Below are 25,217 nucleotides of genomic sequence, written 5' to 3' on the forward strand. Positions count from 1 at the left end.
TTGAGTTGTTTCCAGTTTTTTGCTGTTACAAACAGTGCTAACAAATACTCTTACATATGCCTCCTCATGGACATGTGCCAGTTTTTTCTCCAGTGCACATATTCAGGAGTGGAATTGCCTGGTCATAGATATGAGCTTCTTTACCTTTATTTATTTATTTATTTATTTATTTATTTATTTAAAGATGATGTTGGGGGTAGGAGTTTATTAATTTATTTATTTTGGCTGTGTTGGGTCTTCGTTTCTGTGCAAGGGCTTTCTCTAGTTGCGGCAAGCGGGGGCCACTCTTCATCGCGGAGCGCGGGCCTCTCACTATCGCGGCCTCTCTTGTTGCAGAGCACAGGCTCCAGACACGCAGGCTCAGTAATTGTAGCTCACGGGCCTAGTTGCTCCGCGGCATGTGGGATCTTCCTAGACCAGAGCTTGAACCCGTGTCCCCTGCATTGGCAGGCAGATTCTCAACCACTGTGCCACCAGGGAAGCCCTGTATCTTATTTTTTAAAGCCCTCATTATAGCAAGGATTTTTTTTCTAAAAGTTTTCAAAATTTTTTTCACATTTATGTCTTTAATTAGCCTGATAATGTTTCTCAATGGCGTGAAACAGGGATTTAATTGTACTTCCTTACAGATGACCTATGTCTTAGCACCACTGTTCAATAGTTCATCCTTTCCCCTGATTTACAGTACTGCCTCTATTACATATCAAATTTCCAAACATATATGTCTTTTTCTGGGTGTTCTGTTGCTTTCATTTGTCTGTACTGTGTTACCGTGGTTTAACATGTCTTAACATTTTGGAGGGCATGTTGCCTGTGTTCTTCTTCAAGTTTGTCAAGGCTATTCTTGGCTCTCTTTTTCTTAAGAAGGACCCTGTAGAGAGTTTTATTAGAATCAGATTGAAATCCCACTCCATTTAAGAATATTTATCAGGTCTTCCATCCACAAACATGGTTTGTTTTTTCATTTACTCAACTTTGTAATTTTCTCTGTAAAGTGCTTGAAACTTTCTTGTTAGATTTATTACTAGAAATTTATTATTAGCTTATAGCTTTTAATTGCCTTCTTTCTCCTTTTCTTTTCTTTTTTCCCTTTCTTCTTTCTTTCTCTCTTTTTTAATTTAAGCCTAGTTGACATAACATTATATTTGTTTCAGGTGTACAATGTAATGATTTTCATTTTTTATGTATTGGAAAATGACCACCACAATAAGTTCAGTTGACATCTTTCGCCATACATAATTACACAATTCTTTTTCGTGATGACAACTTTCAAGATCCATTCTCTTACTTTCAAATATGCAACACAGTATTATTAACTGTGGTCACCATGCTATACATTACATCCGCATGACATTCATTTTATACCTGGAAATTTGTACTTTTTGATTACCTTCACCCGTCTTGCACCCTGCTTCCCCCCCGCCCCTGTACCACATGCAGCCACCAGGTCTGTTTGCTCTATCCATGAACTTAGGGTTTTTTTTAAAGTTTCTATTTATTTATTTTATACATATGTTGTATTTATTTATGGCTGAGTTGGGTCTTCGTTGCTGCATGCGGGCTTTCTCTAGTTGCTCTGAGCAGGGCCTCCTCTTGGTTGCTGTGCACGGGCTTCTCATTGCGGTGGCTTCTCTTGTTGCGGAACATGGGTTCTAGGCGCGCAGGCTTCAGTAGTTGTGGCGCGTGGGCTCAGTAGTTGTGGCTCACGGGCTTTAGAGCGCAGGGTCAGTAGCTGTGGTGCATGGGCTTAGTTGCTCCGCGGCATGTGGGATCTTCCCAGACCAAGGCTTGAACCCCTGTCCCCTGTACTGGCAGGCAGATTCTTAACCACTGTGCCACCAGGGAAGTCCTGCCATTTTAAATGGTAGCTTTTCCTAATTAAATTACAAAGTGGTGTTTTTTGACTTCTAGGAATTACATTCATTTCTGTGTATTGACCTTATATCCAGCAACATTGATAAACTTGTTTTTATATTACTGTTAATAGCTTGCCTTCATAATTCTCTTTATAAATAATTATCACTTGGAGAAATTTTGTCACTTAATTTAAAATTTTATATCTCATTTTTATTTCTTTTACTACATTGACGACCTCTATGCTGTCGAATAGAAGCGATAGTTGTCTTCTTGGTCTAATTTCCTGGCTTTTAAAGGAAATACTTTATTTAATCATTAAGTATCGTTTTGTTATAGGTTTTTGGTGAAATTAAGAAAGTTCTTTCTATTCTTGATATGCTAGGATTATTATTTTTTTAATCAGGAAGGTGAGTAAAGAATTAACCAAACCATTCTCATTGTGTAAGGACAAACCTGACCTTGGATGGACTTTCTACTTAATTTCTCTGAATCCCAATAAGGGGGAAAGTCAACCATGTTACTGGGCAACACTGCTTATGGTAAAAATGATCTTTATTTGGACTGGGAGGAACTATGCATGAACTCTAAATTCTTGGTTAGAAGCAGTAGCTTTGAGCTTCCCTGGGGCACTTTTCAGAGATGGGTATGAACTTCATGGGGACCCTGGAAGCTGTGGCTGGGATAGTTATTTGAGGTATTGGTTTCTGTTTGGGACATAAGGCTTCTAAGCCAGTGTGACTCTGCACTTACCCTGTGATTCTCATTTCCTTGCACCTGAGCTGTCATCTGAATGCCCAAGAGAATAGCTCCTGGTTGGCCATGTGGACTCTTAGGTGGACTCTTCCCGTGAGGAGGAATACCTGGAACTGCCTTGCTGGCGTGCTGTGTTTTCTTCTTATGCTTTCTGAGTAGATGGCTGCTACTTGTGGCCTTTGGTAAGTGGGTAGCTCAGAATGTGTAGAGAGAAGTCCCACATGGGCAGTGCACAGTGCATCCAAGCAAAATACAGAAGGAAGTGTTTACTGGGGCTGATCTGAGTTTATTGCTCTCACTTATAACCTTCAATTTCTAGTTTTCACCCATTGGAAAACTCATATTCACATTGACTACAAATTAATATTATAAATTTGAACTTATAATAATAAATATATAGAATATACCATTTTAATTTTTTATGTATTAGGTTTGGTTTATGTTTGCCAACTCAGAAATGGTTCTGCTACTAAAAAAAGTTTGATAACTAATGTTTTAGACCCGTATGGTCCAATGGGTAGGTATTTGCCCTTCTAATATAGCTTTTAAAATTAAGTAAAACTTTTTAAAATTAAAAGTGAATATAATTAAGAATTCAGTTCCTTGGTTGTACTGACCTCGTTTGAAGTGCTCAATAACCACATGTGGCTAGTGACTCACATACTGGACAGTGTAGTTTTAGAATATTTTCATCATCACAGAAAGTTCTGTTACGACAGACTTTCTAGCTATTATTTTTTACTCATTCAGATTACCTGAGAGCTTTATATTTTTACTGTATATGTTATTTGCTTTAAGAAACTGCCGGATGAGCCAGTCAAGGTATCTATCAGGGACAGTATTGAAGACCCCAGTACATTACTGTATAATGATCTGCTAGAGACATCTTTCTCAGATTGCATAGCAGGACAAATTCTGTTTCTCCTGAGACTTACCATTGCATCATGGCTAGTGTGAATTTTGTAATTGATTGGCTTTCACTTTTTGCTTTATCAACCAGATGGCGTAAGCCCACATTTATGGCCTACGTAACTGCATGCTTTTTTCTCTTATTTGAATTTTTATATTTGTAAAATACAATTTTATTGTAATGTCTGCATCTTTATAGATTGTAACAAATGCTTTGAGAAAAGAGGTAGAGTATAAAAATGGTAATAAATCAGTACTTTCAAGATTTCGATGGATACTTTTGTCACTTATTACTTTATTGACTTATTAGGAGCCGCTTGTTACTGAACCTCAGGACTGAAAAGACGTGAAGGAGCTAAAAACAGTTCTTGGCTGGTTATGATTACAGTATGTGCACATGTGATCTGGACTGCTTTACGGATGAGGCGACTTAGAATGTACACCTGTCCTAAACCAGGTTTAATTCACTTTTCTAAAACGTTTGTATTTTTCAAAATAATGTTTGAAGAACTGTCTTACTAAAATACTTCGTAAAAATTTCAGACTTTTTAATATTGCTAGGGAGGTTCAACCAAGAACCTATTTGAGTATTCAAACTGGTTAACCGGGCTTAAACAGAGACTAGAGGACTGTTTTATTTCTTTGTGGAGTCTTCTGTATCTTTTAGATAACAGAGAATTTAATTCTGGGCCTTTGTGGCTTCTCAGTGTACTTTTCTCTTTTTTAAAAAATGTCTTCTGGAACTTATAAGCAGGTCAACATTAGATATGTCTTTACTGTTTTAAACATTTTGCAACTTTCCTTGCTTCTGCAAACACTTAAAGCAGCTTACAAATTTCAGGCCAAAAGTAAAGTAACTTGATATAAAAATAAAACCAATCTCACCTGAAAGAAGTTGAAGGATTAAGTATTCCCATCCGTCAATGTTGAGAGGTTTGGACAATATATTTGATTTCACATTTTCTAGTTGCTCAAGTAAGAAAAAGAAACACAGAATTCTATCGTTTTCATGTACTGACAACCGGAAGCATACAAACATCTGCAGAAACCAAACATTTCCTGGAACTAACTCGAGCAGAAATTTATCACGTGAATCATTGTTTAAAGAACCTTGTGAAAAATATCTTCAACCACAGTTATGTGAAAGACCCAGGGGTGCAGCTCACGTGGACTGGGCTCTCCAGAGTCTGAGGAGGCTGCGGGAACCAGGGCTGGGAGGTGCGTGCGCCACAGGGCTGGGGGCGGTGGCTTTGGGAGCGCGGAATCCAGCACCTCTGCCGCGGGGAAACGCCAGTAAGGAAGGGGCTTAAGAAATCTCGATCGTCAATAGCACCCTTCTGTTGTTTGTTTCTCTAAATATTTGGTGTCGTCGGCGTGGATTTTGTATCAGTGCTGATTTTATTCTCTTGGTCCTCAAGTTCTCAGACAAATGCTTTCAGTAGAGATGTTTTATTCTGTAGATTAATGTGACGTTTTTAAGCTTTGAAGGACGCAAGCAACATTTCTTACGGAATTTCAAGAGCTGGGCTTGTATTTTTGACCATTCAGAAGTCTAGTGCACTTCAGAGTGAAGGTCAACAAGGGAATCTTTTTTTTTTCTTTTTTCCTGAAGGAGCATCTGCTCATTAATATAAGTTTTCATAACAGTAATTTGTGACTTCGCAACTTAACGTGACATGGAAGAAACAGCTTTTGCCTGAAATATTTAAGGGCCAGATATAACAAACTATTCATCTTTTCCATGAAAAACTTCAGTATCGTCATCATAGTGCAATTTCTTTAAAGAATGCTTGTATCCCTTGGATCTGCTAGGGTGAATTAACTGAAAAAATTTTAAAGCACTTAAGCCTGTCCTGTAGGTTATAAGGTGACCTTTACATGTTTACCAGATACAATAGTTTTAATATAGATGTTGATTATTAGCTGCTCATTTTGGTAAAAACTGACCAATGCTTCTTAAGATTGAGTCACAAACGTCTGGCACGTAAGAAGGTGTGGTACTGGGCTTTAGGAAGGCGTCTTGGGGGGGGGGTTGAAGTCTGGTGATATATACCTATCATACAAGGCTATTATAAGGATTACATATGATAATGTGGATAAAATGCCTGGTACATAGTAAGTACTTAATAAATGTTAGTTCATCATCCTCTCATGTTATTGATGATGGCCATACGTTAAAGTTCTTCCAGAATTTTTATGCTGGATCATAATATATATATATTTTTAGGCATGTTGGGATCTATCCTGATTTTAGCAGTGTTGTTTTATAGATACTTAAGAAAGCACTAATAACATGTGTTGAAAATGTATAGTCTCATTAAATTATAGAATGATGATAATTTAAAAAATAATGCAAATGGTTTTGAATTTCTTGGTGGAATGAGACAAGGTTTAACAGTGTTCGAGAGTAGAATAATTGTATCAGAATTCAACTTGCTCCAGGTTTATCTGTGGAATATAATTTATCACATAAAGATACTGCATTGATAAAATATTCTTACGTGGAGTCCAGTAAGAAGCAAGAGGAGGTTGGAGTCTGGGGATTGGAAATGGAAGTGTGTGCAGGCTGATGCAGCCTGTAGGAGTCATAGAACTCTTGGAAGACAGGCTTACTCATGAAAAGGACCTTGGAAACATTTGGCTCTCGGCTGAGAAGTGCCTTTGAGAGAGTTAAAGCGTTAATAGATATACCCCAGAAGTTGAAAGAAGAACTTTGTAAAAAGAAAGCAGCCAGAGCTGGGCTCTCGGTCACTGTTCTTCCTGCCATCCAATCTAAGCCCCCGCATGGCTATGAGGTCCCCCTACAGACGGTGCAGCAAATAACGTAAGAGTGAGAGCTCCAGAGCAACAATGCTCACACAATGCAGAGCATTAATAAGTAAGCATACACCTCCCCGGAGGAGGGAGCGGCTGGGTAGTTGCAGTGTAAGTTGAGGGAGCTGGTATTGATAGTTGAGACCCAGATGTCATATTTTAAGATGTTCTGCTTAAGTTTTAAAGTTAGTAACATTCATATAATATAGGAAACTAAAATTTCAGTGGGAAATACAACATATCAATGATGAAATTATATTAAGACTTTGTGTGCAAGTTACTGTGCAAAATTTAATTGTAACTGCGTGGTCCTTGCTCTCCAAGAGCTTGCTGTTAAGAGCAGTAGAGTCTGGAGATTTAGTTAAATTGCCTATCCATGATATTGTTTTCACCCATTTTTTATTCAGTAAATATATATTTGGAGACCTGTTAGGTGCCAGGCATTTTCATGCCACCGGAGGGATACGGTATTGAACAAAACAAAAAATTTTCCCCTTAAGAAGCTTAAATTCTGCAGGCGGAAGAGAAAAAAAGAAAAATGATTTTTATTCTGATGAGAAGGGAAACGGTGGGTTTTGGGGAGTGGCATGATCTGATTTTTTTTTTTTTTTTTTAATCTATATGACTCTGGCCTTTTGTTTTGAGAATAGTATGCAGTGAGGCAAGGAAAGAATCCACCGGGGGACTATTGCAATAATCTAGATAGGGATGGTGGAGGCTTAGATGGCAGTTGTGGTGGTGGAAGTAGGGAGAAGTAGGGAGAATTTAGATATATTTTTAAGGTAGAGCCAATGGGATTCGCTGATGGCTTGGTTACAGGGTGTTAGGGAAAGAGAAAAGTCAGGGATGACTTGGAGGGTTGAGTTGTCATTTACTAACATGGGGGATCCTGTAGGAGCATCAGCCTTAGGTGGGAACATCAGGAATTTGTCATGAGGTGACGTTAAGTGTGAGATGTCTCTTAGACATCTGGGAGTGATGTCAAGCAGGCAGCTGAAAATATGCGCCTTGAGTTCGTTCAGGGAAGAGGTTTGGGCTCTTGTAGGTGGTATTTAAAGTGATGAGACCTATTGGGACGACCAAGGGGAGGGAGTATAGATAGAAAAGAAGACGGAGAACTGAGAGCCTTGGGTCACTCTAACATCAAGAGGCTGAGATAATGAGAAGTCTAAGAAGGAGTGGCCAGTGAAGGAGGAGGAGAGGCAGCAGTGTGGTGTCCTGTCCTGGAAACCAAACAAGAAAGTGTTTAAAAAAAGAGAGGATCCTCCCTCTGGGGATAGCAAATGGTACCTGCCTCAGAGGTGGCTGTGATGAACTGTTTAAATGGATGAGAGAATTCATTAAAGTGCCTGCCTCAGTACCTGGCTACTGGGTGGTTCAAGGTGGAAGTCATTGGTGACTTAACAAGAGCAGTTTCAGGGAAGTGGTGGGGATAAAAGCCTGGTTGGAATGGGTTCAAGTAAGAATGGGAGGAAAGAATTGGAGGCAGCAGGTATAGTCAGCTCTTCTGAGTATTCCTATGAAATTACATTAGAGAAATGGGGAATTGATTCATGGGAATGTGGGGTCAGGAGAAAGGTGTGTGTGTGTGTGTGTGTGTGTGTGTGTGTGTGTGTGTCTGTCTGTCTCTTTCTTTTAGGTTGGGAGAAAGTACAGACTGTTAAATGCTGATGAGAATAATCCTGTATGGGGGAAAGCTTGATGATGTAGTTGGATTTAAGATAATGAGTTGTTTTGACCATAGGTAACAGGTTGGTGGAAATAACTAGATTGTCCTTTGTCTCTTTACCTTTTCTTCTCAGTCTTTCATTCATTCATTTATCAAATATTTACTGAAGGTTCACAAGGTGCCAAGGATCAAGCCAGGGGCTGGGTAAAAAACAGTTGATTAAGGGGTGAATCAAACAAACAATCTATACACTCTCTGGTGGAGTTTTTACTGTCTGGTGGAGACGGGCTTCCTAAAAACACACAAATAAATACAGATTTCAATGAATGCTTCGTAGGAAAAGTATGGAGTACTTTTGAGAGAGAGAGAATGCCTTGGTGTACTTTAGATTGGGTGGCATTCGAAGGCCTCTCAGATAGGAAAGATGGTCCTAGGAGAAAAGATGGACTGAAAAGAAAAGCATTCCAAGCAGAGGGAACAGAGCATGCAAAGACCTGGAGCAGGGGAGAACTTGGTGCTTTGGAGGATTTGAGAGGTCATCAGTATGGCCTGAGAGGTAGGAAGGGACCAGGTTGTGCAGGACTTTGGAGGCCTTCTAAGATTTGGGATTATATCCTAATAGCAATGGGAAGCTGTTGAAAACTTTTTAGGTGGGAAGTGACATGATAAGTTTGCATTGGTGGAAAAAACTACCTGTGCTGCACTGTCATGGTGAATGCATTGGAGGCAGCAAGAGTGGGAAAAAAGAACTCCAATTTAGGCAAAAAGAGAGTATCTGTAAAATAGTGAGACTGAGATATTTACAGTTTTCTTATAAAAAAAATAGAATTGAGTATATCCTCTACTTAGCAGAATTTGCTTTGAGCTTACCAGGTTTCTCAGCACATGCAAAGAGAGCATTTTCTTGTTAAAAATAATATCAACACAGAAGATGAAGATGTCAGTGATTTGAGATTGCTTAACATAAAATGAAACTTTAAAAAAGATTGCAGTAACTTGGTGAAAAATTTCAAATAATAAACTTTTTTTTCCGGAAAAAATACCAGTGACACAATATTAGAGACAGACTCTTTAAGAAAATGGATTAAAGTACTGAATATACACCAAGAATACTTAATCTACTTATGATATTTTAAGTGTTCACATAATATAAAGAAACCTTAAATTTTTTGCTTTAATGTAGCAGATGTACATTATTTTTACTTTATTTTTAGAAAAAAAACCTGTATAATAAAAACAGTTTATTGATTAATAAATAAATATTTCAAAAGCTCCCCTTGGGCTTCCCTGGTGGCGCAGTGGTTGAGAGTCCGCCTGCTGATGCAGGGGACATGGGTCCAGGAGGATCCCACATGCCTTGGAGCGGCTGGGCCCGTGAGCCGTGGCCGCTGAGCCTGCACGTCCGGAGCCTGTGCTCCGCAATGGGAGAGGCCACAACAGTGAGAGGTCTGCGTACTGCAAAAAAAAAAAAAAAAAGTTCCCCTTTTCACTTTCAAAAGTATCTTAGTGTTTTGATAAATTATGTGATTAGAGATAGAGGATCTCTCCAGTTGAAGGGTCAGACTGGTAAAAAAGCCATCAAGTTATAGTACAGGATGCATATTTTATTGCGCTAATTTAGACTTCCTCCCAAAGAGATTTCTTAAAACAGAAGGGCAGTTGTAATACCAAGTATCGCTATATCAGGTCACCCACAACTCCAGGGTCATGAATTAACTTGTTGTGAGCTCTCACTTTAAAAAAAAAAAAAAGAAAAGAAAAGAAGAAACAGAAGTTACTCCCTATCTAGACAAGCCACTCCTGAGAGTTCTATCTTGGCTGTAACTCGAGTTTTCTTTCTCACACTGGCATTTTATTTATGCTTTTCAGGGTGAAAAGAGTTGGGATATTTTATCATCTGGAGTTTCTCTGCCTCGCTGATGATCTAAGCTCAAACCTGCCAGTTTATGGGAGATGATAGAAAACACCCTCGAACATCTGAGTAAGTAGATGCTGCGGTGTGTTTTGATTTACTGCTTTAAAAAAAAAAAAAAAAAAGGATAATTTTGTGACTTTAAAGTTTTAAATTATCAGGTACTTTAATTGGGTTCTTTAAATTTTGTTGTTGAATAGTGATGTCAATTATTATAATTCCAATAAGTGAATATTTTTAAATAATGGGATTCTGGAAGAAATTAATCCCCTGATGATAAAAAAAAAAAAAAAGTTAATGAAAACATTTTCCATTAGCTTTTAAGGAACATATTGAGGACCTAAATGTATATATTAAAAATTTAAGAGCACTCTCCTTAGTGCTTTATTTCACTTTTATATTATGAATGTAAAAATATTGGTAAGACAACTGTTATGAATTTTTTAAATGCAACTCTATATAAAAATTGTATTTTAATATGGAGTGTATTTTGGCTAACTTGAAATAAATACTGGTTTGTTTCTTGGAAGTAGAATTTTAGAAGTTCTTTCTATTTGAAAATAAAGATTTTTTTCCCTTCTAATATAGATAAGATTACAAAATTTCTCTGGATTTTGACTTTGTTTCTTAATTAAAGAGACTGAGAAAGAAGGGCATTCATTCTTTCTAATTAAAACTTCTGAGTGAATTTTAAAGAGTTGAGCCAGTCATTTTGATATAAACTGTTTTTCAGAATGAAAGCTACTAGTTCTCTTATATCCATTGAATCTCTTTTGACAAAACTAGGAAACTGAGGCTGTACCAGGGCCTTTTTTGGAATGCTGAGGTGAATACAATTAATAAATACACAAGATTGCTTCCCACTACAATGGGGTTATTTAACTTTGGTCTGTATCTGAGCTGTTCAGTATAGTAGCCAATAGTAGCTATTGACATTTGAAATGTGGCTGGTCCCAGTTGAGATGTGCTGTGCATAAAATACACACCACATTTCAAGACTTAGTATGAAAAAAAGACTAAATATTTTATTAATAATTTTTGTATGAATCATGTTGAAATGATAATATTTTGGATATATTGAGTGAAACAAAATATTATTAAAATTAATTTCACTTGTTTTCTTTTACTTTTTTTTTTTAATGTGGCTGCTAGATAATTGTAAATTACTTGTGGCTTACATTATATTTCCAGTGAACAGAACTGGCCTGTTGTATATGATCAACATGCTTAGTCATCCATTACTCAACATTCTGTAAGCCTTGACCCTTCTGGGCTGTGTATGGATCAATTAATATAAATCTATATTGTTTTAAGAATATGATTCTTTGATTTATCAAATATTTACTGAGTACCTGCTATATGCCAGACAGTCCTCTAGGTACTGGTGTTAACAGTAGTGAACAAAATAAACAAAACTTCCTGCCTTCATGGAGTTAACATTCCATTAGTGAAACTAGACTAAAAACATAAATAAGTAAAATATATAATCTATTTGAAGGCTTTGGAGAAAATGCAAGGGGAGGGGTTCAATTCTAAATAGATTGTTCAGGGAAGGCCTCACTGAATAGGTGTTATTTGAGCAAAGACTTGAAGAAGGTGAGAGAAAGAGCCCTGTAGATATTTGGGGGAAGAGTGTTCTAGGCAGAGGGAATAGCAGGATTGTGCCTGGCTTGTTTGAATTGTAGGAGGCGAGGTGATTGATTGGAGGGAAGTGAGTGATGGGGAGAGAAGATGAAAGGTAATGGATGGTAACATCATGTGAGCACTGGTTATTGTCTATGCAGACACAGAGGTAACCTCTAGGGAACCAGGCCAGAAAACAGAAATAGGAATTTTAAAAACAAAGCAAAGGTATCAGAGGCTACACTTCATGGGGGGAAGACAGAGTCTACAGTTTAAGTTCAAGCTACTTACTAAAAGAACCATCAGCCCTTAGAAAACTGAGATCTGTCCACTGATGACTGGATGAATAAAATGCAGTATATCCATGTAATGGAATACTATTGGGCAGTAAAAATGAATGAAGTACTCATGCATACTGCAACATGCATGAGCCTTGAAAACATACTAAGTGAAAGAAGACAGTCACAAAAGGTCACATATTATATGATTCCATTTATATGAAATGCCAAGAATATACAAGTCCATTCATATAGCATCCAAAAAACCAAAATACTTTGGAATAAATTTAACAAGAGAACTGTAAGTCCTACATACTGAAAACCACAAAATTTTGTTGAGAGAAATTAAAGTATCCCTAAATAAGTGGGAATAAATGGAAGATTCTGTATTGGTGATGTGGCAGTTTTCTCCAAATTGATCTGGAGGTTCAACAAAGTCATTGCCAAAGTCTCAGACAGGATTTTTGTAGAAATATATTTATAGAAATTGGCAAACAGATTCTAAAATTTATATGGAAATGCAGAAGATCTAGAATAGTCAAAGTAACTTCAAAAAAGAAGGAAGTTGGGAAAAAAAGAAGAAAGTTGGAGGACTTATATTACCTGTTTTCAAAACTTATCATAAAGCTATAATAATAAGAACAGTGTAGTATTTGCATACGGATAAACATGTAGATCAGTGGAACAAAATATCTAGAAATAGATACATATGTGGTCAGTTGCTTTTCAGCAAAGGTACTAAGGTAATCCTATAGGGACAGCATAGTCCTTTCAGTAAACAGCGCTGCAGCAATTGGATTTCCACGTGAAATAAAATGTACCTTGACATTTAGCTTACAATATACACAAAAATAACTTACAATGGATCACAGACCAACATGTAAAGAAGCAAACATAGCAGAAAGTCTTGTGTTCTGGGTTAGACAAAGATTTAGTCAATAGGATATAAAAAGCATGAAGTATTAAAAAAATGATAAATTGGACTTCATCAGAATTAAAGTTTTACTTTTCAGAAGATACCATTCTTAAGAAAATGAAAAGTCAAGCCACATAACTAGGAGAAAATATTTACAAAACGTATGTCTGATAAAGGATTTGTATGTAGAAAAAAAATAAAGAACTCTTAAAATTCAGTCATAAGACAGCAATCCGATTTAAATATGTACAAAAGATTTGAAGAGTCATTTCACCAAAAAAGATATATGAATGGCAAATAAACACAAGGAAAGAGTTTCAACATCATTAGTCGTTAGGGAAATGCAAATTAAAGCCATAATGATATATTGCTGCACACCCACTATAATGGCTAAAATTAAAAAGACTAACAATCCGTGTGTTGGCAAGGATGTGGAGAAACCAGAATCCCCACCCATTGCTGATTGGAATATAAAGTGGTACAGGTATGTTGGAAAGCAGTTTGGCAGTTGCTTAAAAAGTTCAACATACACTTAACAAATTATCTAGCAATTCCATTCCTATAAATACATTGTCAGGAGAGATAACAGCATATGTCCATACAAAGACTTGTATACAGTGTTCATAGAAGCTTTATTTGTGATTGCCAAAAACTGGAAATAATGTAAGCATCCATCAGCAGATGAATATATAAATCCATACACTGGAATGCTGTTCAACAATGAAAAGGATTGGACTATTCATATATACAATGGCATGGATGAATCTCAAAATAATTATGCAGTATGAAAAAAAAGCCAGATTCCCCCCGCCCCCAAGTGCCATACTGTCTGATTCCATTTAATTGAAATTCTAGAAAATGCAAACTAATCTATAGTGACAGAGAGCAGATCCATGGTTGCCTGAGGATGGCTCAGGAGAGGAGGGAGAGAAGGATTCCAAAGGAAGGGGCACAATGAAACCCTGGGGTGATGTATATATTCATTATCTTGATTATGCATAGTAGCTTCATGGGTGTATACATACATCAGAATTCATCAAATTGTATACTTAAATATGTGCAGTTTATTGTATATCAGTTACACCTCAATAAGGTTGTAAAAAAATTATGTCCATTCAAAAACCAAGCATATGTTCATAGCAGCTTATTCACAGTAGACAAAAACTGAAAACAATCCAAATCCATCAGCTGGTGAATGGATAAACAAAATGTGTGATATCCACACAATGGAATATTATTCAGTCATGAAAAAGAATGAACTCCTAATTCATGCTACATAGTACAACATGGATGGACCTCAAAAACGTTATGCTGGTTGAAAGAAGCCAGAAACAAAGGACTGTATGTTGTATAATGCTATTTATATGAAATTGTAAGAAAAGGCAAAACCATAGATTAGATCAGTGGTTGCCTGGGGCCAGAGGTGGAAGCAGAGTTTGGCTGTAAACAGGTAGGAGGGAGCTGTTGGGATGATGGAAGTATTCTCATTGGCAGTCGTGCGGCTGTTTATGTATAAACTTACTGAAACTCTTCTGATTGTACTATTAAAATGGATGACTTTCATGGCATATAAATTATACCTCAATAAAGCCATTAAAAATGGGTGGCCACTCAAAATTTTAAATGCTCTTTAAGAGGACCGTTCAAGAAATGGGACAGTATTGCTGATTTCATTGAACTCTAGTGCTTTGGAATACTTTGGTGAGACCTATTGAATTAATTTCTATGTCAGATGTTCTTTGAATTCTAATTGTGAAACAGAAATCATTATTAGTTGTCTTTCCCAGAATTTAGTGACCAGTAACAGCTGCAGTTCCCTTGCATGTGAACATTGATTTAGAATGATTGGCTTTATGTTTAACAACGATTAACACCACCCACCACCACCCCCCCCCTCCCCCGGCCAGAAGAAATGGTAGTTTCTTAGATTGATACTCTGTTTGTGCACAGTAGTTCAAAAGTGTAGGTTATCCTCCACCTCTCATTTCTTCACAAAGGAAACTGATGACAGCTTAACACCTTTGCATTTTTTAGATGCAGAGAGGCACACCCTTCTAGGTGCCCACCCACCTGTCCCCAACACCATATATGTGGAGACAGCAAGTAATCTGGACATAAGGTCCTTGGGAATGGGAGGTAGAGTGCAACCGAGAGAGCTCCCCTGGAGCACTTTGCAGCTGGGTATGGCCATGTTCTGCACCAGAGTACGAATCAAGATCTCTGGGGAGACTGAATTTTACTTCCTTAGATAAAATCAGAAAATGAACTAATTTTAATGAAAAGATTAACAACTCTAGAACATCTTGCCTGTGATTCTGCCTAAGTCTATTAAAATAGAAAAAATTTATTCTGGAAACAACCCAGTTCTTTACCTGAAATTCATTCAGCCATTTTCCCAAATAAAGTACCAGTTATTTAACCAAATTTTTCTTTTTCTTTTTTTCCCTCGCCCCCTCCAAAGCAAATCCTTTATTCGACAAAGATTTATGGAACACTCATCTTTGTCAAGCACACCAAAGATAAGACATACCTACAAGGATAAAAGAAGCATGGAATTGAGGGTGGGAGCCTGATGATATGTAACCTGCCTCCTTGGAAGGAGGGGCGTTCAGAGAGAGGTTGGGGAAGCTTTGGAGCAGGGAACTTAGAAAGCTGAGATTTGGAGGATGAACAGGACTTGGCTGTTAGCCAGGTTGTCGGGTGTGGGGCGGGGGAGTTGCGAGGACCTTAAAGCTGTGGCATTGGGTTTAAAGAAGAGAGACTAGGGTCAAGAGATGCAGTGAGTCCGAGTGACTTGACTTTGTGACTGGCAGAATTTGAAGAATGTAGGAGAAAAAGACATCAAGGATTAGTTCAACTTTGCCCTTGGCCATCTCAACAAGTGGTGATACCATTCACACCAGGTGAGAATACAAGACACCCAGGAGGTTTATTTGTTTTGATTGTTGCTTTGGGAAACCAATAATTCACTCTAGAGGTTTTATCAGAGGAGTGCAGCTATTTGCATACACCTGACTGAACTTTAAAGATGCCCCTCTGTGACCCATCATCCCCTGGGGGAACACACATGGAGCATTAGGGAGGAAAGTGAAAACTGACGTGGTCTTGGGGATGTCTGTGTTTGTTCATTATCTCGGGCTTTAGTGGATCTCATGTTTACAGGTAAAATCACTGTTGAAAACTTCAGGGCAGTCACAGAGAGGAATAATGCTTGGACATGAAAACCTATCATGTTTAAGAATTTAGTAATTCCTTTTTATTACTTTTATCTACTTGACCTCTTGTCTCCACATTTTTTATCATATATAAAGTACATTCTTTATACTTCTTTGGTCCAAAGAAGATTAAAAGGGTAAATTTTAGAAAAGACTGCTCCATCCTTTATATGTATTAGCTCATTTAACTTTTAAAATAACCCTGTAAAGGAGGTACTTTTAATCCTATTAATTCTTGATAAAGATTAATAATAAAAGTATTTGGAAATCAACGGGTTTAAAATTTTTTGATATGCCTAAACACAAAGCATAAATTCTTATTCATATCCATTTGACATTAGCATGTAAATGAGGATGACAAATTATTATTTTGGAAATTCTAATCATTTCTACCTTGACCTTTTGAAAGAAGTACACTGGTAACAAATAGATCCATGATACACAAAATAATACTCTATACTTTTTGAGAATATTGAAAACTAATTTGGAAAATAACTCCTCTTCTTTCTGAAAATTTTTGCCCACTATGCACTTTCCTGTCTTTTTTAATGATCATGAATATATTACATTAAGCCAAAGATACTGTGTAAACGGTTGCTTTGAAACTACATAAAACAGAAGTTAAAATTAGGTTTTACTTACTGCTTCCAACTTATCTTTTAATAATATGTGGTCAGATCCTGCTTTAAATGTACTCTTGGTTGAGGTACCTTGAGGAAGTAAGTTGCTTGACCTCAGTTAGGCTGTTTCCTTGTCTATAAAAACACAGGCAATGAAGTACATGCTCCAGTGCTCTGAAACTCAGAAATAACTTCTTGGGCATGAGTGCCAATGTAAGCAGGCAGTTTTCTTTTGTGCCACAGGAGGGCGTGCCTGTGTTGTTGCTAACCGGAGCTGAGGCCTGAATTCCTTTGCAAGATGTGGCTGAAAAGTTAGGGACAAGTAGATTGCTGGGAAAATGTGAAAGAAAAAGATTATTTTGACAGTGTCAAGGGAAAGAGGTACTCGAAACATAAAGTGATGTGAAGGGAAGGATTGTGAATAAGATCCCTTTAAGATGTGAAAACTTTCGCGACATAGATCATTACAGATTTCCATTGCCAGTCAACAACCTTTTTTCTTTTTTTGCCTATATCTCAGAAGTTTTATTAATTTTGTTTTCCTCCTTCTTTGCAAATGTGTTTATAAATCGGTTATATCAAACAAATAATAGAACCCAAAGTTTAGTTTCTTAGTAGTGGTCTTGAGTGATTAATGTTGGTTAAAGATAAGTTGGATTGTTTGTTCTCAGTGCCTTGGATATGTACAAAATCTGTTTGCCCCAAATTAGGAAAATTTGAATGTTTTCATCCTGCCTCCCTCCATGCACTTTTTTCCCTTTGTTTGAGTTTCTGAGTTCTTTGATGTTTTGCTGTCATACATAGCTCAGAAAGTTGGGTGGGGGACAAGGAAGAACATTGTTCTGTGAACCAACCCTAGGGACGTGGAACTAATTTTAATATACAGTGAAATCTTTACAATTGACAAGATCAGAGCTGTACAAATACAGTGACACTGGCAGTTGTGGAATTATTCTGATAAATTTAGGGAAATCATTTCATCTCAGCTATGTGACTGTTTCATGTGAATGTTCTTTAATTTAAATTATCCAGGCAACCCCTTTATTTTGCTAGTATTTTTTATTATAAATACAAAAATCATGAGCATGTTGTGTTTTACATAACTGTAATTGTACTTTTAACACTTTTTGTATTGGAAAATGTTCTGAATTTAGAAAGAATGATCCATAGGCATCTCCTTTTACTCTGAATCCTACTTTTAGAAGTTTTCTCTGGGGTTTGTTCCTGGTAATAAACACTATCCAAGTTCAGAGGCAGACTGCCCAGGTTCAGATTATCGCGCTGCTGTGTTTGAAATGTGACAAAAGCAAAGTTAGCCTCATAATTTCTCTCTCATTTGAATCTGATAGTTTCTTGAGCAGGAGAAAGAGAAGTGGAAATACTGTAGAAAATTATGCACTTTATCTGTGTGGCAGCCAATTTCAAACCATCTTCCTGGTACACTCTAAGGAGTTAAAAACATGTTAAATACTTTGAGATTGCATCGTTTTAAAGAGAAAGAATATAAAAGAAAAAAGAACTCTGTAGCTCTGTTTTCTTTGCTTTCACCATGAAATGTGATCTTGTTTCAAAATATGGGAACACCCCGTGCTAAACTCTTTTCCACATGAATGTCATCCGTCTTCTTTATTTTGGTAAAAAAAAGGTAGAGAATAGCTGATAAGAGGGGCAAGCTCTTCCTTTAAAGTTACTTTTAAAAATTATGGAATATTTCAAGCATATAAAGAAAGCATAAGGAATAGTATATAATTAAAGTGTTAGGTAATTAGTAAAACACTGTGTGTGTCCTTCCTAAGCCTGTCTCCTTTTTCTACCTTACAGAGGTAACTACCCTGAATTTGGTTTTTATCATTCTCTTGAATGTTTTTACGCTTCTGTTACATATGGATGTATTCCTAAACGTAGATAGAATTGTGGTACCTGTATTTTTTTTTTTTACGCTCTTAACAAATTTCTTAAGTGTTCAGTACATTATTAACTGTAACTACTGTGTTGTCCAGCAGAGCTCTAGAACTTTTTCATCTTGCACAACTGAAACTATACACACTAAAACAGCAACTCCCATTTCCCCTGACAGCCATCATGCTACTTTGAACTTCTGTGAGTTTGCGTACCTTAGGTGCCACATACAAATGGAAACCATGCAGTATTTGTCTTTCTATGACTGGCTTATTTCACTTAGCATAATGTCCTCAAGGTCCATCCATGTTGTCCCATATGACAGGATTTCCTTCTTTTTTAGGGTTGATTAATATTTTATTACACATATTCTTTATCCCTTCATCCATCAATGGACATTTAGGTTGTTTCCACCTGTTAGCTGTAGTAAATATGCGAGTGCAAATATCTCTTTGAGATCCTGATTTCAGTTGTTTTGGATAAATATACAGATGTGGAGTTGCTGGATCATATGGTAGTTCTATCTTTAATATTTTAAGAAACCTCCATACTGTTTTCCATACCAGCTGCACCATTTTACGTTCCCAGCAACAGTGCACGAGGGTTCCAATTTCTTCACATCCTTACCAACATTTGCTTTTTTTGGTGTGTGTGTGTGTGTGTGTGTGTGTGTGTGTGTTTAATAATAGCTATTCTGACAGGTGTAAGGTGACATCTCATTGTGCATTTGCATTTCCCTGAAGATTAGTGATGTTGAGCATCTTTTCATATACCTGTTGGCCATGTGTATGTCTTCTTTGGGGAAAAGCCTATTCAAGTCCTTTGCACATTTTTAATCATTTAACTTATTTATTTATCTATTTGTGTATCTATTTATTTATGCTGTTGAGTTGTAACAGCCCTTAAATATCATGGATATTAACCCTTTATCAGATATGTGATCTGTAAATATTTTCCCTCATACTGTAGGTACTCCTTTTCACTCTGTTAGATTGTTCGCTGTGCAAAAGCTTTTTAGTTTAATGTACAGATGTTTGTCTATTTTTGGTTTTGTTGCAAGACCAGTGTCATGAAGCTTTTCCCCTATGTTTTCTCCTAGGAGTTTTACAGTTTTGGGTCTTAATGTTTAAGTCTAATCCATTTTGAGTTGACTTTTGTATACAACATAAGATAAGCGTACAATTTCATTCTTTTGCATGTGGATATCCAGTTTTCCCAACGTCATTTATTGAAGAGATTGTCTTTTCCCTTTTGTGTATTCTTGGCACCCTTATTGAAGATCTACTGACCTATATGCGTGGATTTATATCTGGAGTCTTTCTCTATTCCGTTGGTCAACGTGTCTGTCTTTATGCCAGTACCAGTTTGAGAAGAATTAGCTTTAATACTTCTTTAACTACTTGATAGAATTCACCAATGACCATTGGTCCTGTGCTTTTCTTTGTTGGGAAGTTTTTTTGTTGTTGTTGTTGTTTTTTCGGTACGCGGGCCTCTCACTGTTGTGGCCTCTCCCGTTGCAGAGCACAGGCTCCGGATGTGCAGGCTCAGCGGCCATGGCTCACGGGCCCAGCCGCGTGGGATCTCCCCAGACCGGGGCACGAACCCGTGTCCCCTGCATCGGCAGGCGGACTCTCAACCACTGCGCCACCAGGGAAGCCCTGTTGGGAAGTTTTTGACTACTGATTCAGCCTCCTTAACACTCTTCAGATTTGGTCTTCTTCGTGATTTGGTCTTGTTGGGTTGTAGGTTTCTTGGAATTTTTCTGTTTCTTCTGTGTTATCCAGTTTGTTGATATATAATTATTCATTGCGGTCTCTTACAATCCTTTTTGTCTCTGCAGTATCAGTTGTTACGTTTCCTCTTTCATTTCTGATTTTATTTATTTGAGTTTTCTTTTTTTCTTAGTCTAGCTAAATGTTTTGTCAGTTTTGCTGATTTTTTTCAAAAAGCCAACTCTTTCGTTAATTTTTCCCTATTGTTTTTCTACTCTCTATTTTGTTTATTTCTGCTCTAATCTTTATTATTTCCTTCCTTCTGCCAACTTTGGGCTTAGTTTGTTCTTGTTTTTCTAGTTCCCTGAGGTATAAGTTTAGCTTGTTTATATGGGATCTTTCTTCTTTTCTAATGTAGGTGTTTACCACTATAAACTTCCCTCTTAGTATTGATTTTATTATATCCCATAAATTTCAGTACGTTGTGTTTTCCTTTTCCTTTGCCTCAAGATAGTTCTAATTTCCCCTTTGATCTCTTCTATGACCCGTTGGCTGTTCAAGACTGTTGTTAATTTCCACATGCTTGTGGATTTTCCAGTTTTTCTTCTGCTATTGATTTCTAGTTTTGTTCCATTGTGGTCAGAACAAATACTTGGTATGATTTCAGTCTTCTTAAATTTGTGTGGTACATGTTTTCAAACAAGATATAAATTGTACCTGTTGAAAGGAGAGCTCCAAGGAAAGCAGACTCTGAGAAGGAAATTAACAGGCAGGAGGTTTATTAAGGAGATTTTAGGATTAACACCTGTGAGAGAGAAGGACGTGGGATTGGGCAGAGAGAGAGAAATTAGGCTGCAGTGCAGTCACAAGAAAGGTCTTAGCCAGTGCCAGAGGGAGCCCTGGAGGTGGGACAGCCCTTCAGAATTGTCCTAAGTTGGGGCGAGGAGCCAAGCATTCGTAGCCTCGCTGTGACCAGTTATCAGGCATAGGCTGCCCCGGGAGAGGGGACCTGACTTTGACAAGGTGACTCTTTTCAGCTGAGGGCTGTCAGCCTGCAGCACTCCCAGTAGCTGGGGGAATAAGCCCTTCATCCATAAAGGGAGACCTGAGCAGCACATCTCAGCATCCATCACTTGGTACATATCATGTGCATCATCATAGCTTGCCTTTTTGGTCCAATATTATTTTTCTGAGATTTACTCATGCTAATATCTATAGCTGTAGTCACTCATTTTATTTGTTTTTACAGTATTCTGTTTCATAAATACGTCACCTTTTTAAAATACATTTTCCTGTCGAGAGACATTTTAAGTTTTGCAATTTTTTCACTATTGAAAAATGTGGCTGTAAGCATTTTTTTGTATCTCCTTAGTGCATGTACTTAGTTCATCTGGGGTATATAACCAGAAAATTCCTGGGTCTTAGAATGTGCACCACTTCAAACTGAGTAACTGTAATGAAACTGCTCTCTACAGTGCTTGTACCTTGCTCCGTATCCTCACAAACACTTGGCATTGTCAGATTTCAGTTTTGCCGTTTGATGGGTATAAAATGGTATCTCACTGTGGTTTTAATAAAAATTTTGTTGATTACTAGTGAGATTGAGAATGTAGCTACTTGAGTGTCTTCAGTGAAGTGTGTATGCCAGTCATGTGCCCCCTTTTCCTATTGGTTTCCTTTTCTTATTAATTTAAACAATCTTTATTACCCCTTCTTTGCTGTCTATATGTGTACAGTTATCTTCTCCTGGTTTGGGGCTTGATCATTCACTTTTTAAATAATGCTTTTTGTTGAATAGGAGTTTCCTTGTTTTTTTGTGGTACGCGGGCCTCTCACTGTTGTGGCCTCTCCCGTTGTGGAGCACAGGGTCTGGACGCGCAGGCTCAGCGGCCATGGCTCACGGGCCCAGCCGCTCCGTGGCATGTAGGATCTTCCCGGACCGGGGCACGAACCTGTGTCCCCTGCATCGGCAGGCGGACTCTCAACCACTGCGCCACCAGGGAAGCCCAGGAGTTTCCTTTTATGCAGTCAAATTTAATCAGTCCTTTTTGCATTGTTTCTTTGTGTCTTATTTGAAAAATTCTTCCTTAGGCTGAGGTCATATAAAAATACTCTCCTCTGTTTTCTACGAAAAGTTTTGCTTTTCACAGGTTCACCTGCAATCCATCTAAAATGGAGTTGTGTGTACATTGTGAGTTGTAGTTACCTCATTTTATTTTCCCATGGACATCCAGTTTTCCTAGCAGCATTTATCAATGGTGCATCTTTTCTCTACTGACATGCAGTGCCATCTTGCCACATCAAGTTTCCATCTATGTAGGTCTTTTTTGTTTTATTGGGGTTTTTTTCTTGCTTCAGTTCTACACTTTCTTTATGATATCTTTATTTCTTTATTGTATCTTATTGTCTGGTAGGGTAAATCCTCCCTTCTCCTTGTTCTTCTTTAAAATTGTCCCTACTTTTTGCCTTTTGTCTGACATGCATTTTAGACTTAGATTACAAGAAGAATCTTCCTTGGATTGAGTTCATGCGTTGACTTTATAGATTAATTTGAGGAGTCTTGACACCTTTGCAGAATAGATGTTTCCTGTCAATGTCATCTTTAATATCTATATCTAGGTATTTGTACTGCACACATAATTTTTATACCTTACCTTTTTACTAAATACTGACATTTTGCATGTTAATAAATACATTTCTTAATCAACAGTTTAAGGTCTACGTAACCATCCATTTATTTAATCATGCCCCTGTTGACAGATTAACACAGTTAACAATGATTATACTTGAACTTACATCTTTCCCATCACTAAATTATGTATAAATATTCACCTGTGTTTTATTCTTGTAATGCTAGGCTGTTATATAATTAAACATTTATCTGAAATAGATTTAGAGGTAAGATGTGAGAAAAACATCTAACTTACCCCATGGGGTTGGCCGTATTCACATACTTTGTCCTTTTGGTCTGACTTTGCCTTTTTTGTTTCACTGTCAAGGAACCATCAGCAGTGCGCATACCGCGATAGACGTTTGAGTAAATGAACCAATTTTTAATATTTGTTGTATTTTCGGGCATGTTACTCTTCCATGGGTCCGTCTGTTGATTCCAGATACACACCACACTGTCTTAAGTACGGGAGCTGTTAGAACACCCTGCTTCATCAGCAGCAGCGTATTACTATTTTTTAGATTTGTCTGGGATATTTCTACATCATTTCTCTTTCAGATAAACTTTAAATAGTTGGTCACTTTCCCTCTAGAACTGTTATGATTTTGACTGACAGTGTGTTAGTTTTCTGAAAAAAATTTAGTCATTTGTATTTTAATTTCCTGGCCTAACGAGTACTGCATATTCATCCAGCTTATGAATTCTGGAACTTTTTGGTTAGAGAAGATAAATCCCCAGATTTCTTTTTCGATTAAAATTCAAGGCAATGAAGGAAATCCATCGCAGCAAACGGAGGCATGCCACATGTTTATTCTGTAGACAAGTGTCTTTCTACATTGAGCAGCACTTCAGGGGCTTCACCTCCCCCCTGCAGAACATGGCTCACATGGTACCATGTGCCCTGGCTGGACAGATTTTTGAAACTAGAGTTGTGTACTCCTTGGCCAGAAAAGTCTTTTAATGGTCTTCCTCCTAAAAATCTTTAAGGGAATTCTGTGCCTCCCCTTCTCTGATTTACCTTTTTTGTGGTAAGGAAATAGGACACAGAGCCTGTAGGGTATGGGAGGGAAGGCTGCATAACTCTTTTTCACACCTGCTTGGATTCTGGCAGTGCTACTTGCTAAGTGAAGGCTAGAGGCTGGTTTGTCGTGTGTTTTCACAGAGCACTGGTGGCTCCAGGCCAACGCATTTAGGCTTTGTCTTTTTTTCTTGCATAAAATTGCCTATTTTTCACTTCAAATGGGGGTGTTAGGCACTCAGAGATGTCTGTTCCTGTTTCACATGCACACCATCTGTGGTCCCTGGCATCTTAGGTTCCCAAATTGGCCGAAGTCGGTCAGCATACAGAGTGGCCGGGGTCCTCGCCTGTGTTTTTCCCTGTTGGTGCAAGCCAGTGTTGCAGCACCCACCTGAAGCACCAGGCATTGGTGCCGTGGACGGAGTTTTTAAAAGTTTGAATAAACTATTTATTTAGAATACTTTCAGAAAAGTTGCATAGATAGTACAGAGAGTTCCATACATCCCCCACCCAGTTACCCCAGTTGATAACTTTTACCTTATCATATTTGTCACAATTAAGGAACAAACATTGGTACATTGGTACATTAGTATTAACTAATTAAAATCCACATTTTATTCAGACTTCACTAGTTTTTCCGTAATACCCTTTTTCTGTTCCAGGATCCACCCAGGATATCACATTACATCTTGTCATCATGTCTTCTTAAGTTCCTCTGGTCTGTGACAGTTTCTTAGATTTTCCTTAGTTTTGATGATGTCAGTTTTGAGGAATACTGGTAAGATGTTCTGTAGAACGTTCCTCAGTTCAGATATCTCTCATGTTTTTCTGATTATTAGCCTGGGGTTGTGGGGTTTTAAGAGGAAGACCACAGAGGTGAAGTGATATTCTCATCACGTTGTGTGCAGGGAACATGCCATCATCATGACTTCTCCCTGATGTTGCTGACCTTGGTCACCTGGCCAGGGTAGTGTTTGCAAGGTTCCTCCACTGTAAATGTATTCTCCCCACCCCACCCCACCCCTTAGCATACTCTACTCTTTGGAAGCAAGTCAGTAAGCAGAGTGTAGTCCTAATTTAAGAGACTTGTTAATTGTCCTATCTGTCTGGACCCTGTTATATTTAAACCATGCCTATTATTTTTTGTACTATTTTTTGTACTTTGTGTTTAAAGCCTTAAGAATAAATAAAAACTGCCTAGGCCTAAAAAGGACTTGAAGTAGTTAGTAACTATGTTTCTCCCAGTCTTTGTATACTTGCTTTATTGGTTTTATTTAAAAATCTTCATATCCTGTGTGCTACATCCTCGTACCACGTGGGCTACTCAGTTCAAACCTTAGGAGTTCACATT

At 37.7% G+C, this 25,217-nt stretch overlaps 1 long non-coding RNA gene across 1 annotated transcript in view; it reads left to right on the top strand.

The window, feature by feature from the left end:
• The window catches only part of LOC149748357 (uncharacterized), a 65,359-nt gene extending 40,469 nt beyond the window's left edge, over positions 1-24,890 (top strand). Inside the window, exons 5-6 of the long non-coding RNA XR_016394283.1 lie at positions 9,872-9,983; positions 15,193-24,890. This is a non-coding gene — a long non-coding RNA (uncharacterized LOC149748357). The remainder of the gene's footprint in view (positions 1-9,871; positions 9,984-15,192) is intronic.
• Positions 24,891-25,217: the final 327 nt, after the last annotated feature.

Source organism: Delphinapterus leucas, chromosome 9 (assembly GCF_059928025.1).
Source record: "Delphinapterus leucas isolate spDelLeu-1000000601 "Yukka" chromosome 9, BTC_Dleu_Yukka2, whole genome shotgun sequence".
NCBI lineage: Eukaryota > Metazoa > Chordata > Mammalia > Artiodactyla > Monodontidae > Delphinapterus > Delphinapterus leucas.